Source organism: Haemaphysalis longicornis, unplaced genomic scaffold, assembly GCF_048455015.1.
Source record: "Haemaphysalis longicornis isolate Haplotype H1 unplaced genomic scaffold, Haemaphysalis longicornis Haplotype H1 scaffold_7, whole genome shotgun sequence".
Classification (NCBI taxonomy): domain Eukaryota; kingdom Metazoa; phylum Arthropoda; class Arachnida; order Ixodida; family Ixodidae; genus Haemaphysalis; species Haemaphysalis longicornis.
In genome coordinates this window covers 42380926-42396816 of record NW_027526422.1, presented here as the reverse complement: position 1 = coordinate 42396816, position 15891 = coordinate 42380926, and the positions used below count along the sequence as shown (strand labels likewise).

Here is a 15891-nt window from a genome sequence, read left to right as displayed (position 1 = left end):
CCACACGGCTGTGAGTAAAACAAGTTACTTTTATAATTCCTAAAATTGCGATGCCAGAAAGCTTGAAAATGTTCTCTTAATATACATGCATTGCATTACCTGTTCGATAATCGTTACCCAGGTTGTCACTCAAAACTGTTCGCGGGTATTCGCAACGCTTGAGTCTTATGATCAGACATAACTAAATGTGATGTTTGCATCAGCTTTGTGCCGTTGAAGATACGAGCATCAAACATGCATCATAGTTCTGTTAGTAAATTGTGGGCATGAATTTGAGCTTTAGTTAAACAACATTAAGCTTTATTGAAACCAAGCTTTAGTGGAAACATGCACTTGATAGCATACTTCAAAGGCCCCCAAAGTTGCGAGAACATAGCCTTATTTCTTGTGTGAAAACTTTGGTCATGATTACCAAAAAAAAATTGCAGTACATGCACACATGTTTGCACATTTAAAAGAGCACATTTCCAGAAGTTTGGCATCAGCAGTTTTAAACATTCACATTTATTATTATGAAGCACCTGTGGGTTATTTATTAAAAAGCAAAGCTGCGAACACCCCAATGGTATTATCGTCCCTTAATGAGCATTAGACTTTTCCTATATTGCTTTAGGTTCCCAGGTAAAATTCCGTTTCTTCATATATCCTTCTTAAACGTATTTAATAAATGTTGCGTGAACAGCTACAAAAACATGGCCAAATATACAGATTCTTTACCTCAATATTTGCACGGATCTATGCAAAGAATTTCCAATTGTTTCGGTATTGCCATTGAACAATTTTAGACGAATTTGAATTTGAGCTAAATTTGTGACATGGTTCTCAGATGTGCACTTTCACAGTACAGCGTTATTGTCATGGTTCCGCACAGAAAAAACTCAGAATGTGGGAAAGCAGAAATAACATTTATTACAAAATCACTGTTTCATACAAAGCAGTGTTTATGGCTATATTCGCTACTTCTCCGTTTCACTCAGAGTCTGTAATATTACACTCCGAATTCATTCGTCTTTACAAATCCATCTTTACACTTCCCCCTTAGGTTCCTCTTTGCAATTCCACCTGAGTTGGGATTCCCACGCAAAGTTATCTTTTCTTATGCATCACTAAGAAGCTTTTAGGCCGATTGCAAGCTGTCTTTTGGACAAGCTTTCAATGGGACCTAAATTTTCCTGCATGAAAAAAGGTACTTCCAAAAATTCAAAGAGACAAGCTTCGCAATTTACGTAGTACACAAACAGGCACAAAATCAGGGTACGCTGAAGATTTCCCGAGGTATCCGAATAACTTGTTCCCTGCTGCCGTAGATAGAGGTGTATATGTGAGAAGCCGTCACTTGGATTTGCCCACCTTAAAGAGCCATCTACAGAAATTTTCAGAAAAATAACAAAATCTAGTGCAACCATAAGCTCCTCACACCAAATCACTCGCAGGTGAAGTACAAAAAATATATTATTGCACGGAAATGAAGACGCAGACCAGAGAATGAAATGAAAGGCCACATCAGAGATAGAGTGATTTACGGACTTTCAAATAATTTCACATCACTTCAGTAATCGATACACAGAGTAATTTGGCCGCATTGTTCAGAACAACGCGAAGCCACTATAGTCATACCGGCCAACCTTCCCAAGTTTTAATCGTGCCGTGTTCCAGTTCATCTCGCGCAATGTTTCTGCATGCTCACCCAGAACAGGCAGAAACTTTGGGCTACGAGATCAACTGGGGTGCCTCACATACATTTGCAAAAAGAGAAAACGAATACATTTCCGCACCTTCACGTGGAATCACTAGTACACGCAACAGAACGAACGTCGCACTAAACCCAGTAAACGTGCTTTCACGATGCTGACGCCGGCTGCGTCACATTTTTGGCTGTACTTAAACATTACTCTCCCCTCCTTCGTACTTGCAGTTCCATTTTGAACAAGGATCCCATGTGGAAGCCGAAAAGTTTTTCATTTCAGTAAAGTGTTCTGATCGGTGGTTTCTTCCTCGGCTGTTAGTAAAAAGGAATCGCCAACTTACATTTTTTCTTCGTACATATGTGTTGTGGGAGTGGATCAATATAGAACTTGCCCCGACCTTCAAGTGGAATTTCCAGCAGGTCTGTACCTATAATGACCAGAAGGGCTATTTGGGTTAAAATGCAATGGGCTTGACGGCTGGGCATTTGGTATACATTCATAATGAAAGAACACCGCAAACTTGACAAGACAAAAAAAAAAACACAACACAAGCAACCTTAAAAGCCTTTTTTGTTATAAGATCTCTTTTTGGTTATAAGAGCTCTTTTCGAAAAAGACCTCTTTTTCTTGTTGACTCTGCAAAGCTCCGTGCTGAGGACATCGTTATGTAAATTCATAACCTATATGCAGTAACGAACTGATAGAAAGAGTTACTAAACATGAGGCAAACTAAGATACGAAATATAACACCATAAACACTTGAAGAAAGGCCTAGCGTTTTTACAAGTGAATCATACTTTTGTCTGTGCAGGCCTGGTTGCCATCTTTACAAAGAATATTTGAATGAACGTGTTTTAGTTATTGCATTTTCATACCGTTGTTTCCACTGAAATCAGACTTCATTTCAACTGGTGTCATACGCAGGGGAGTCCTGGTTGTCAGCTCAAGGAACACTGCCTGCAATAAAAACAGTAGCGCTGATAAGTCATAGCATAGGTAGCCAGATGTAACTACACTTTTCCAACAGCCAGGAACCGACGAGGGTGCACCACCCATTTTTACACCAGCACCTGTCTCTGTGTAACTTGGCCAGCCCATCCTGTAAACAAATTCGTCACAATTTCTCTATAATAAAAAAACAACAATCAAACAGTGGCTGATCCATACAACTATTTTGTAAAGTCGCTTTACTGCATTACACCAGGATCACGCGAAACAACAATTTGCCCTGAAATGCCACGCGAATAAATAAACGACTTATTTCTGCAAATGAGAATAAGGAACCCACTTAACATGGTGAAATGGCCCGCTGTCTCAAAATGACATACACCAAATTTACCCACTCAAGGAAAAAAATCACAAAAAAGAAGAGTATTGTACATATGAAAACATTTTATTATGCCGTAGGGTAATATTTCGCCAAAAAAAAAGAGGCTTGTGCTGGAAAAAAGTGACTTTAGAAATTTCGGGCAGCATTTAGTGGACTCTCCTCTGCAGCACACACCTTGTATTTATCCGGATATATTGTCCAGTGACATCACGGGACAATATTCCTACAAGACCAATAAACTAGACACCATTCCGAAGATATGCAGCAAGAAAAATGAACATTCCCCGACGGCTGAAACAAAATGATAATACCCGAAGAACAGCGCGATAATATAAGCGTTTAATGGGAAAAAACTCCCACCTCCCATCGCGGGAACCCCTGTGTAGATGCGACGCATAGGCGGAGCGCCGAAGGGACCGCGTTTTATAGCGCGCATAACGTTGAGGGGACTGCGTAAGCCGGTCCCAGTCGATGACGACGTTGGCGTACTTGTAAAGCGGCGTGGACTCTAGGTGTTTAAGCCAAGCGTGCGGATGTTGCTTCGCCGGAGAACGGCACACCGGTTATATGCGCAGCGCGCGCGCCCAAAGGAGAGGAAACCGCGGAAGAGAGAGTACTGCACATGCGCCGGCCCCAGCGCGTCTTCCGCGGCTATGACGCAACGTGCCGCGGCTATGGCGCAGCACAATCCAACACAATCCACTTTAATCCAATCCAATCCAAGCCAAGCCAATCCAATCCAATCATAGCCAATCCAATCCAATCCAATCCAATGCCCCTCGCGAGAGAGTGTTCGCTATCGGAGAGGATAGGGGGTGAGCGGCGGAGAGCGCAGCTGGCGCGGCGAAGAGAATAGGGGAGGGGTGGACAACGCCGACGACAACGACGACGACGACGCCGGAGGGACAAGGCGAGTGAATCAGATGCTCTGCATCTAAAAAATTCAATTATTCAAACAGAGCTACCGGACAATTACTTGGGCCAGGAACTCGTGAAGTGCGCCCGATGCAGCCAGCGTAAACAAAACGCTCAACACATGACGAAGGCGCGCAAACAGCGCAAAAGGCAGGTCATAAGCGCCGTTACCTGTTACAATGTGCGGGCTTGCCCGATCGTCCGCTCTAATCTGACGCAACGAACGCAAGCCCGTGATTTCATTCAACTGCGGTCGCAGACAACAGAAAACATCCAGTGAAGCAACCAGTCAGGTAATGAAAATCCCTCTCGAATGCTGCAATTACAAATTGAAAATTACCCAGCAAAAACATACATCCAATGAAAACACGGAAACCGTTACGGGAATATACTCACCGAGTTCGCTTTCACTGGCGCCGCGGCATTGGTCCAACATGCGAACTTGATGCTGGTCGTATAAAAACGGGCCGTGTAGCACTGCCAGTCACAAACAGGCTCGCCGCAGCCTCCGCGACTCACGACGAAAAACAATTCATGTAACAGCAATCATCGCTTCATCGTAGGGGTATCCCAGCGGTAAAAAGGCTCGACTGGCGCGAAAACGCGGCCACCGGGCCTGCGGGCGCCGCCATTTCTCTATATCCCGTCATGCAACGGATAAATCACAGGTCGCCTGGCGAGATGGCGCGACAAGCATCTCTTATAGGTTACAGGGAGTTTTATAGGTTAGAAGGTAAATGTTACATGTCAGAGTTTGTTGAAGTAACCTATAAATCGGGGATGTAACCTTTACACCGGTTTTAACTTTACGTCTGTAACCCTTGAAATAGACTGGGATAAAGAAAATAGTAAATTAGCTCCATTGTAACCTTTATGCCATAGGTCACTTCCGTTTCGAAGTTACATTAGGGTTACCAAGATTAGAGTGCAGTCTTGGTTGATCTTCCTGATACATTCCTTTCTCATGTGCCGTTTAAGCGGCAAGGTCGTCACTTTCTGGAAACAATTCACGCGACAACCCACGCTTTCTAGATCGGATCTCGCCTTCTCGCTGCACGTCCACCGCGAGCAGCGGCCATCTTGACGACTGCCCTCTCGCTTCCGCCGAGATCTCCCGAGAGGCTCGTCCTTTAACTCCGTGAATTTCACTAGCCGGAGTTTTCTTGGAGGTTAAGTGCTTAACCCCGTCCTCGGTCGGAGCAATGGTATGTTATCGCTACGTATTTACACCGTCACTTGGTTTACGGAGTGTTTAGGCGTATAGTGCTTTATACACTCCGAAGTGCGGAGTAAGCGTTGTACTGGTGGAGGATTTACTGGAGCATAAACCTACTGAAACTCCCCATCCGGCTTGATTTCATTTACTGTGTAGCCTCCCCTAGCGACCTTCTGAACACAGGACTTCGCGTCCGCGCCGTTCCAACCACCGCGGCAAGTGACCCCTGTTTTGCAGCGCCGAAGAGCCAACGCGCATATGGACAATTTAGCCCTACAATGTGTGCACAACTTCAAGAAAGACAAAGGGTTAGGGTCAGAGGGGACTTCGATTTCCGCCCCCAAAGCCCCGTGATAAGCCTTCGTCATTGCCCGCCTGTTAGGCAATGCTTCGAGCTCGCAGGAAGAGCGCATGCTTGGTATTGGAGAGGAACGGTGACCCGCGTATGCGACCACCTGCTCGGGTTCATTCTTCATCACACAGACTGGGTGCATCCCGGCTACAACCTCGGACGCGTCCGCCAGCAGCCAATGCTGCTCGTGCACATTGCGACCAACCACTGCGGCATGCTTTCTGACACGCTCATGGTAATAATGGCCATCCAGGGCAGTTACACTTCGAAGTTCTTTCTTAGACTCCAATTCTGCGCGATCGCTGATTGCGTCACGTTCCTGTCTTTCCTATATTTCTAACTTATCACGCGAGTTTTCTATTCCCCGCACAATCTCCTCATGCACGCTGATTCTTTGTTTCTTGGCCTTCACGCATGCGCTTTGTTCTTGATCAGCTCGCTCGTGATCAGTCTCACTTTCAAGTTTAACTGAATCACACACTCTCTCGCTAGCATTCATCGCTTCTCCAAGTTCTCTCATCTTCTCCGCTTTTTCGGGTTCGCTCTCACTTTCTCGTCCCGTTTGCTCTTCTACTCTGGGCGGATGCGAGCTGGATGGATTGAGTGCTAGTTCAGCCGTTCCATTGCTAGCTCATGGTCGCGACGTTTCTGTTCGCCGTCTCGCCTCCTTTGCTCAGCTAGCTCTGCCGCTTCCTCGCAGCGTTTTTGCTCTCTCTGCTCAATTTCGTTGAGGAGCTTTTGCTCTAGCTCCGCAGCCGCTGCGCTCTTGCTTTCCTTCACTTCTTTCGAGCGCTCCGTTAGCTCGCTATCATCTGCGTTCAGGGCCCTAATCGCGTCGATAATATGAGGCTTACGAGTGTTTTCCCTACTGACACATTAAATAGGTCGCACATCAAGAGCACTTCCGTTCTCATCAACGAATTGAGATTCGTGACTACTGGGCTCAGACACTAGGCTACTTTCTTGTCCTTTCTATCTGGCCCAAAAAGTTTGTCAACGAACCAAACACACCAGCTCAGGCACTTCTATGAGAAACCCTAGACTGGTGCATTCGTGACACAAAAACATTTCTTGACGAACAAAATACACCAGCTCTGACACTTCTAAGAGACACACGAGACTGGCACATTCGTGACACACACACGTTTCTCAACGAAGAAAAAACACCAGTTAGGCACTTCCAAAAGACACACAAGCCTGATAAATGTCAAAGGGAGGAAGTCAGACTCACATAGCCGTCGTCGTAGTCATCGGATTCCGTTGCGTGGCTTCACGCCACTGCTGCCAGCGAGTTGCAATGCATTGTGTGGTCTAATCCCACCACTGCCAACAGCTTTTGGTACTTGGGTGGTTTGAACCCACCGGTGACGCCAGTTGTTGCGACTCCTGGGTTTGATTCATCTTGGTAGCGTAACTGGTGACCAGAGACGTTGATCAAGAGACCGATGTTTGCTGATGAAGGAGAAAAACATTATACACGTATTTACATATGAGCACAAGTTTGGATGCTGTGCCAGCAACAGCAACAGAAGCAACACGACACTCGGCGGCTCGCAAGATCGCCTTTTTGTTCAAGCCAAAGTCCCTAGAGTTTCCCTAGGGAATTCAACTCCCAAATATCTCGTCCAATCCGAGACCCACAATCTCACGCACATAGGCACCGCCATCGCGCGAAGCCGTTCTGGTTTCTTGCCCACGCGACCACGAGGGAGAGGAGTCGCATGCAAACCACGTGGCTAGAAAAATTTGGGGAGAACAAGACTTTGGATCACGTAAGGATGAACCATGGCGCAAGGGATATATTTGGCAACGCCAACCTAAATACACCGATACATATCTAAGGTATATTGCGCACAGGGTTAGGGTTGCTACTAAAGTGGCAAATTCTGCAATATAAACAAGGGGGGACGTATACATCCTTGAGTGCAATCAATTAAGACGAAAAAAATTAAAAATTCTAATAAAGCATAGGTGATCGAGGAAGGTGTTTGTATGTAATGCACGGCAGAGACAATGTAGAATTAAGCTATCTGCAGATTAGCTTAGCATGTGCAGCTTTCCCGCTCATGACAGTCCTTTCAGCAGTGATTACTCGGTAGTTATTTAGCGAAATGCAAACTTTTTTTCCGAAGCTGATATTGGGAGTGAAAAGTTGCTTTGTGCACAGTTTCAAGTGTCACACATTGCGCGACTAAGTTTCTGAGCCATGGAAACTATCCCATAGAAATGCATGGGAAGTAAGATTTGACAGTGAATTACACAAAAATATATTCAGAATGCTTGAAATTTCTTTTAGTGTTTTCATCTTCACATTGACTTCTTGCTTTGCGCCAAATTTCCCTTTCCTGAAGCAGCTTTGCTAGGTTCCTGAGAGGTCAGAATTTTGAGACAGAAAGCTGTGTATGGTGCTATGGCCAGTTAAACAAAATAAACCCTTAAAGTTACAATGAAAGCATCAAAACCACACTTTCGATAAAACGGACATAGGTGGTTCGATAAATCGGCATTCGATAAAACGGCGTTCGATAAAACGGGCATTTTATCGACAAAACGGCGTTCGATAAAGCAACGTTCGATTAACTGTATGCGAACCCCAGACGAACTTTCCAAGAATGAGAAGGCCCATTACAGGACCACTTAGAACTATGAATATGCCTCTTTGACCAGTTTTCCCATGACGAGTCGGCTGTTACGAGTGGGCCTGTTCCAATGGAGGGTGCTCAAACCGGCCGCAACACTGAAAAGGGGGGCGCGGGTATGGTGGCAAGATAGCGCGGGTTCGCATTCTTTGGGCACCCTCCACTTTCGCAGTTCGTGGGTTGGCCTTTCCTTTTTTTTTTGCAGGTGGTGGTTGAAATTGATTTTTTGGTTTAACACGGTCTCTCTTTCTCGTCTTACTTCTCTTTCCAAAATAAATGTGTCACACGGGTAGGGAAAAATATAGTGCAAAACCTCTTAACTCCACATTGCTGAAAAAGGATAGTGAGAATCACGTGTTTTGTGATAACAACTTACGCAACTTAATTATAATTACACTTTCTTACTCAGGAACCATTACGCAAGACAAACGATAATTAGCGATGCCTTGTGCACTTACGTCTAAAAACACACCGCAAATTTTATTTTACCGTTACTGTGATGAACTTTCCTAAATGACAAAATGTCCTTTGACGAATGATCCTATGTGACCCAACGGCCTATTACGAACTGGCCTATGTCAAAACGCCATGTTACGAACGGGCCTACGGTGGGATACGGCCCGTTCGTCACATGGCGTTTCGTCACATGACGAAACGCCATGGGAAAGTTCGTCATTGGGGCGGCAAAATAAATGTCCAGGTGCTTTTTCTAGGCGCATACGAGCCGTAATAAAGTGGGTAAGGGTGGATAACGGTGTCACGTGAACCGATGGTGGGGTGGTCTTTACCAGCTCGGAGCAATTGACACAGGAAAGCCGTTGACGGGTTTAACAACATACATTTAATACACACACAAAAAACCCTCAGGCAAAGCACTCAATATTTAAACTACACACAAACGATAAACACTCAAACCTCTACAATCCCAAAATACCCTTCGACTCTAACCCAAAGGCCTCTACAATATTAAGTTCTACACGATTCGTCCTAATCAACTTATTCCATCACCCTCAAGGTGATCTCCCTACACCACAACTCCCTAGTTGTGTCCTAATACTGCGTCCCTATTAAACTGGCCTACCCCTGTCGTCGGCGCTGACGTGTCGCACCCTTGCGTGGCCGCGACTGGGTGGTAGCCGTCCTCGTCTCTCTTCTTCGGTGCCGGCGTTCGATGCGCGCGGTCACTCCTTGGGCGGCGTGGGCTCCGCGCGTCCTCACTTCTTTCCTCTGTGGCTACCCCCTGGTAGCCACTCTGGAGGTCCTTGATGCCGGCGTTCGACGCGCGCGGTCATCCCTTCGGCGGCGCGCTTCCTCGGTGGCTACCCCCTGGTAGCCGCTGCCGCTAGAGGTTTGAGGTAGGCTTGGCACGAACGTCGCCTTTCGGGGCCGTCGAGACGAACGTCGACGGAGCGTGGACGCTGGCCGCTGGTGCCCGACCGATGCCGCTGGGGCCACGAAGACACAGGTTCGTGCTGCACCTAGGATGACGGTGCCGATGCGCAGTCGGCCCGCTCCCGCCCAGGCTCGGATGGCGTGGTCGATGGCCTGGCCGCGTCCCCCTGGCTCGTTCTGTGAAGCTCACGTGCTCCGGCCGCCTCCTGTTGTCTGCCTCCCCTTGTCTTGCCTCTCCCTTCTCTTTGTGCGCCCCGCTTTTATACCCTCTGGGCTCTCCCGTGGCTCACTCCCATTGGCTTCTTGCTTCCTCCCTGTCCTTATATGGCCATCTCACCACTTGTCCCATGCCTGGCCTTCCCTGATTAGCCGACCAGTGCGCTGCCACTTTTGCCCATGATTCCTCGGTTCGTCGGCGCTGGCGCTTGCTGGTTGGCGCGCTCCTGGCGCGCACTTCAAAATTCTCGTTCCTTTGTTATTTTCTTATATTTTTCTGGGTTTTCATGCATCCCCTCTCGGGGGGTTCCCTTGATACATGACAAACGGCTCAGAAAATAGAAGCGAGGAAGGATGCAGCTCAATAAGAAAAACATTGGAGGGGGGGGCAAAAAAGAATAACCCGCGACTCTCTCGTTATTGTTGCTGTCGCCTTGTATGTCATTGAACCCCACACGTGTACGAAAAAAATAGTACCATACTTTTTAACACTACAGGCTGCCCAGAAAGGATTGTGAGAATCACATGGCTTCAACTTTACCATGTTTTTTTTTTTCTTTGTTCCTCCTCTCGGCTGTACATCCGGGGCAAATGAGCGATGAGTGCCATGGTCAGAGGGCAATGTGGTTCGAACCAAATAGACAGAAAAGTGAGGCACGGACGTAACACAACAACAACAAAAACATCTTGGGAAAAAACTCGTTTATTCAGCTGCTCCTGTGGCGCTGTGGTATCGCACTTGCATGTTTTAACCGGAAGCCGCAAGTTCGAGCCCGGCTTGACGGAAGCTCTTTTCAAGTTTAGGCTTTCGGAACTTTTGAAGTTTTCACTCATGGTGAGTTTGTTAATGCTTTTTTAATTCTGGTTATTATATAATATCGATGCACAGGGCTTCTAGAAGAGATTGGATTACGTTCAATATAGTTTGTTTTTCTGTGTCGTTGGGCGGGGTTAGGTTAGGTTTGTTGCAGTTTGGCTGAGTTTGGGTAGTTTATGACATGTCACGGTAGGTTACGTTGGGGGTAATACTATTCAGCGAATTTTAGGCCAGCCAGCTTTTATAGAACCTGCCCTGAGAATTTCCTTGAGGTAATTCTCGCGGTTGTCGTGAGATTAGATTGAGCCTTTATTAAGGGAAGACGCTGGTCTTAAAATCAACTTTTTATTAATTGGTCTGTGATAACGAAAATCACTGTGCATATGTGTTTTGTCTTTCTCATTTCAGATATGTATTTAGTTTTTAAGTGGCATAATTATTTTTTCAGTTATAAATAAAATACTAGACCTGATTAAGTAGTTTCTTTCCAAACTTTTAAAATAAATGTTATGGATGTGTAGCTTAAGACCTGCCACGCATGCTGATGCTATTTATATTCCTGTAAAGCTGGTTGATTTGGTAAAGTAAGTCTAATTATGCTAAATACAGTTTTCATAAAACTTAATGAGCTCATATTATTAATCGTAACATTTATTTGTGGAACATTGATCCAATTAAAACAGCATCAGCATGCAGTTCATTTTATCCGAATTCAACGGTATAACGTTTGTAGAAATCCTTTGAAAAGAAAACAGCCTGAAAACCCCTGTAAGGCTAGGCACATGCAAAAAAAGGGAAGCTGAGAAAATCGCAGTTGAAGTTTTAGTAGAAGTGACAGTTTTATCTGTCGAGCATGTGAAAAAAAGAAACTGTAGAATGTAGATAGCTTTTCGCTCAACGCGAGCATATACCAACTTCGCAGAAATCAGGTACTGGAAAAGTTATAATACTCTCTGTATACAGATTGCACTTGGCCGAAAAACTGAACAAGAACAAAGCCAGACTATTGCTTCAATTTTTACGCTGTTGGCAGCACGCCTTCACTCTTTGGCGACCAAGGTTTAGCTGCCGATTTTGCACCACAGTTGTAAACAATCAAATCGGTTTTGCAAGGAGCGAGCCGGTACCCGTGTGCACCCCACTGTTCTGTGACGTGAATGCGCCTCGCTATGTGGGGTAACCATGTTTTCGATCTATTCTAGGCGTATATCACGTCCCCATCGCACGTTGTGCGCAGAACGAACATTGATGAAGTGCCTCGAATGTGCTCCGCAGATTTCCATTTAGAGACGCGGAATTCCTAAACAACCCATTCAACCAACCCATTGTTTACCGTGCGTGCGAAGATTCTAACTGTTTGGCCGCAAGGAAATATTGCACTAATTCGCGGTCAACTTCCCTCATCAGCGAGCTAGGAGGAGCACCACAATCTAAGGGCTGCCCGCAGCGATTCTGCGAACCCCGCGTCAACCGACAGAAGGAGCTGGCGGGACAACGTGCAGCGCCCCAGGATGCGGGGGACCAACAGCAGCCTGCACCGCCACGTGGCCGCCGTCCACGGAGGCCTGAGGAAACCCCGGTCCACCGGGGCTCCTCCTCCTCATCGCGAAGGAACTCTCGATCGCGGTCCCGGTCCCAGTCAAGATCTCGCAGCCGTTCTTCAAAGGGTGGCAGCACCACTAGGCAGGTGAGCTGGGCTAATATCGCTTCTACTACTGCTTGCACCTTTCCTCCCACCAACAAATTAAATCAGCGCATACCTATTAAGCAGCCGCCAAGGCAAAACTGTGAGTGCTTAGAGAGAAAAGTCGATGATATGTGTGAAGAGCTAGCCGAGATTCGCAGGAAATGCCAGCGACCCAATCCCGAGAAACGCAAACGGCCGGGGACGCGTTTGGCAGAAAGTAGCTCTGCCATGGACACTTCGCCCCAAGCCCCAACGATCACTCCCCCTACCCTTACTCAGGAGGCCAGCGCTTACTCATGCACGGCTACAGCGCCATAAATCAAAGGACAGGCACAGTCAGTTCCTCCTGAGTCAACTGCGAATCCCAACCAAAGCCCGACAGAGCAAGCAGCCCAGCCCAACTCCATCGTATCTGTTACAACTCTTCTGAACCAAATTAGTGCACAATTCGCAGAACAATGCCAGCACATTGCTCAACTGAAATAACTCGTCGCACAAAAAGGAGCGCAGATTGACGGACAGTCAGCCCGTATAGACCAGCAAGCGGCAAAAATAGAACTGCAGGCTCGTGTAGAGAATATAGAAAGCAGCTCACTCCGAACGAGGCAATCACCATGTTCCCGATCATCGATAGTTGGAAACCAACACCCTACTTCTGCTAACGATAGACGCACAAAATAATCAGCAGTGTTATACTGAAGTCCTGCAACGGAACTGTAGAGGGTTCAAAAACAAGGCCGGGACGCTCATGCAATACCTATCAACTTGGAACTCACCCCTGGACGTTTATATAATTCAACAAACCAATATCCCCGCAAAATTACCTGGATATGTATCACATATAGATGCCACAGACAAATCTGCAGCAACTGCAGCGACCGCGTTTTTTTTTTTTTTTTTTTGAGGCCACCGCCTTGCACCTTTTTGTGGATTTGATGCAAAGTACCCCAAAAAAGTGGTCTGCAGACCGAATAATCTGGGCGAGCGGTCGCGACTCTCTCGTTCCCGGCGACACCGCCGCGTTTAGGCAGTATCGCGACCCTCAGCTCGTACGCAGCCAGCTAACGTTAAGTACGATGCAACTGATGCCGAGAAAAGTACGCTGTAAATTCATTATAAAATACTTGGGACGTGACATGTGCACCTTGTAACAGAGACGGAAACGCGGCGCTCACTTGTGATCTCACCACGCGTACTGCTCGCATTGCCTGGTAATTGAATGACTACTTGAGAACGGCGATCGGATTGCTTCGCCGCACTTGCTTAAAAGTGCTGCTATGATCTGCAGTTTGGCTTAAGCAGTGCCTATTTCCCCTACAATGTATTTCATAATTATGCCCGGATTTTTTTTAACAACCACTGCCGTAGCCTGTACTCTGCACGGCTGATATGTTCACTTTTCGCGACAACTTGTCCGCAATGTATGGATGGTATGGACACGAGTTTTCAACGCCTTCGAGCGGGTTTGAACATGGCTATCTTTAGTTTTTATTATGACCTAGGCGTGGGAATTTATAATTGCAACGTGAGCTTTTGTCTGGTCGTCTGTTTACAGTGAGCCTGCCTTTCTCCAGCATCAATTTCGAAACTCCAGATTGCTCACAGAAGGCGAGGCTGTGTACGAGGCCAAACACGTCGCTAATGATTTGGGGTAATGGGGAGTTTTAGAATAGGAGAACCGAGCGTTGGGGGCCCCCAAGAAGTTAGGAGAAGTTGAGAACTCAAAAGCAACACGCGCGCGCGCGACGAGAGGGTCTTCTCCAACAGCTCGCCGCCGGCTTCGGATGCATGTAATCAGATTTTCGGAACTTCAGGCCTGGCGGCGCGTCAGATATTTCAGCGCCGCTATCGTTAAAGCTGCGAATGACCGTTTCTAATACAATTTTTCACATCACTGTCACACCCTTTTTTGTATGTGTACCTTTGTATCCGCGGTGATTGCAGCTTAAGCGATCGATGATCAAGATACCTGCCATGGCCTCGGCCGATGCTTGTGCGCAGGTATGGCCATCCTTCGGCCACTCGCCACACCGGCCATAAACGGGCCGGCGGAGCCGGGACTGACCTCTACGACCGGTCGGCGTAGATCGCTGCAGATATTTGAGCATCGCTTTGAAAACCACAGCTGATGACTTAGCCTAATTTTTCACCACCCTAACATCCACTTTTAAAGATGTCGAATTACTTTCCGACAATCGTTGCTGCCGCGACCTGCGTCGGTTCGAGCTGCTCCGTCGGCCGTACGGGCAGTCATGGCGGGTTTGGGTGCGCAGCGTTTCTGTGAGCGGTAAACGTTTCATGATTTCCAGCTTTATGCATTTGTTTTTGCAAACAAGAAAAATCTAGAAACTTAGCTCGGCGATCGTCGTATTGTGCATTGTTGATCGGCGAAACAGGCAGCAGCTTACACTTCGGTCGCATACGTCATGCACCACCACGCTCAAGTTGTTTGCGGAGAATGTACCACAATTGATAGGTTATACAATCCCTATGAGGTCAAAGTGCGCTTGACGCACTAAGAATTAACTTCAAACGACGGAAATTAACACGAACATACTTCTAGAAAGCGCTTCCTAAGGGAAGTGTCGCTTACTGCAAGCCAATTACGCAGCAAGATAGGAACAATGATCCGAGGTCGCGGGTTCAATTCCTGGCCGCGGCGGCCGCTTTTATGATGGAGGCGAAAAGCAAAAACGCCCGTGTTTGCGAGATTTCGGCGCACGTTAAAGATCCCCAGGTGGTCAAAATTAATCTTGAGCCCTCCACTACGGCGCGCCTAATTGCCTGCGTTGCGTCGGCGCGTTAAATCCTACAATCAATCAAGGAACAATGATCCTACAAGTGACGTCAAAATGATTGCAGCGCCGGCCTATCCAGTGGTGGGCTCGCGGCCAATATGGTAACCTGCCGACGAGGCGTGCCGGAATGCGAGCCCACCCGCCACGGCATCGTTGATGACAGAATGAACGCACTTCCCTTGCATCGTCGGCAAGCGGCATCCTCCACTTTATCATTTCTTTTCCTTCTATGTGCTGCTGATCTAATGCTAGACACACCTTAGTGCACCTTTAGGCGTAATTATATCGCTAACGCTATCGTCTCGACAGCCCGCAAGGGGGGGGGGGGGGGGGGGGAAGGGGGGAGGTTATAAGCCTACCGCAGTTTCGGTGCCGTTCTCGCATTAAGTTGCCGTTGGGTACGCAGAAAAGCGTATTCCAGGCGCTTTTAATACTGCTCGTTCTTCATTTCGGTTATCGATAGACATATTTACTTCATTTTCACGCCAAACGCGGCTTTTGCCAGTCCTCGCATAGACGACTACATGGGCCGTTGCACTGATAACAGTGCCGAGAGTGCCGAGCAGACGACCCACGGCGCCCAGCCAATGATATTGCGCGTTGCGGTCACTTGCAGTCAGTAGCCAATTGGGCGGCGTGTTCCGTCTGTTTTCTACACCGGTTTTGCTCGCAACCCACTGACGAAACGGAGCGGTTGTGGCGGGGAATTGAAAACGAAAACACGTGCTTTCGAATGAGACCAAGATGGACGCCACAGCGCATGTAGAACCCGAGCGGCGAGTCTTCGAAAAATGCTATTTACGCGTCGAATCATGGCCGATTTTAGCGGTCTTTGGCACCA

The 15891-nt window shown here is 47.2% G+C and overlaps 1 protein-coding gene and 1 pseudogene across 2 annotated transcripts in view; one reads left to right on the top strand and one right to left on the bottom strand.

Moving 5' to 3' along the window:
• The window catches only part of LOC144146270 (solute carrier family 13 member 1-like), a 56952-nt pseudogene extending 44783 nt beyond the window's left edge, over positions 1-12169 (bottom strand).
• LOC144145352 (uncharacterized) overlaps positions 1-15891 on the top strand; it is a 64040-nt gene that overhangs the window by 26418 nt on the left and 21731 nt on the right. For both annotated transcript variants that reach the window (XM_077676922.1, XM_077676923.1), the window contains exon 2: positions 11973-12252. The gene's annotated coding sequence lies outside the window, so the exon portion shown is untranslated. The remainder of the gene's footprint in view (positions 1-11972; positions 12253-15891) is intronic.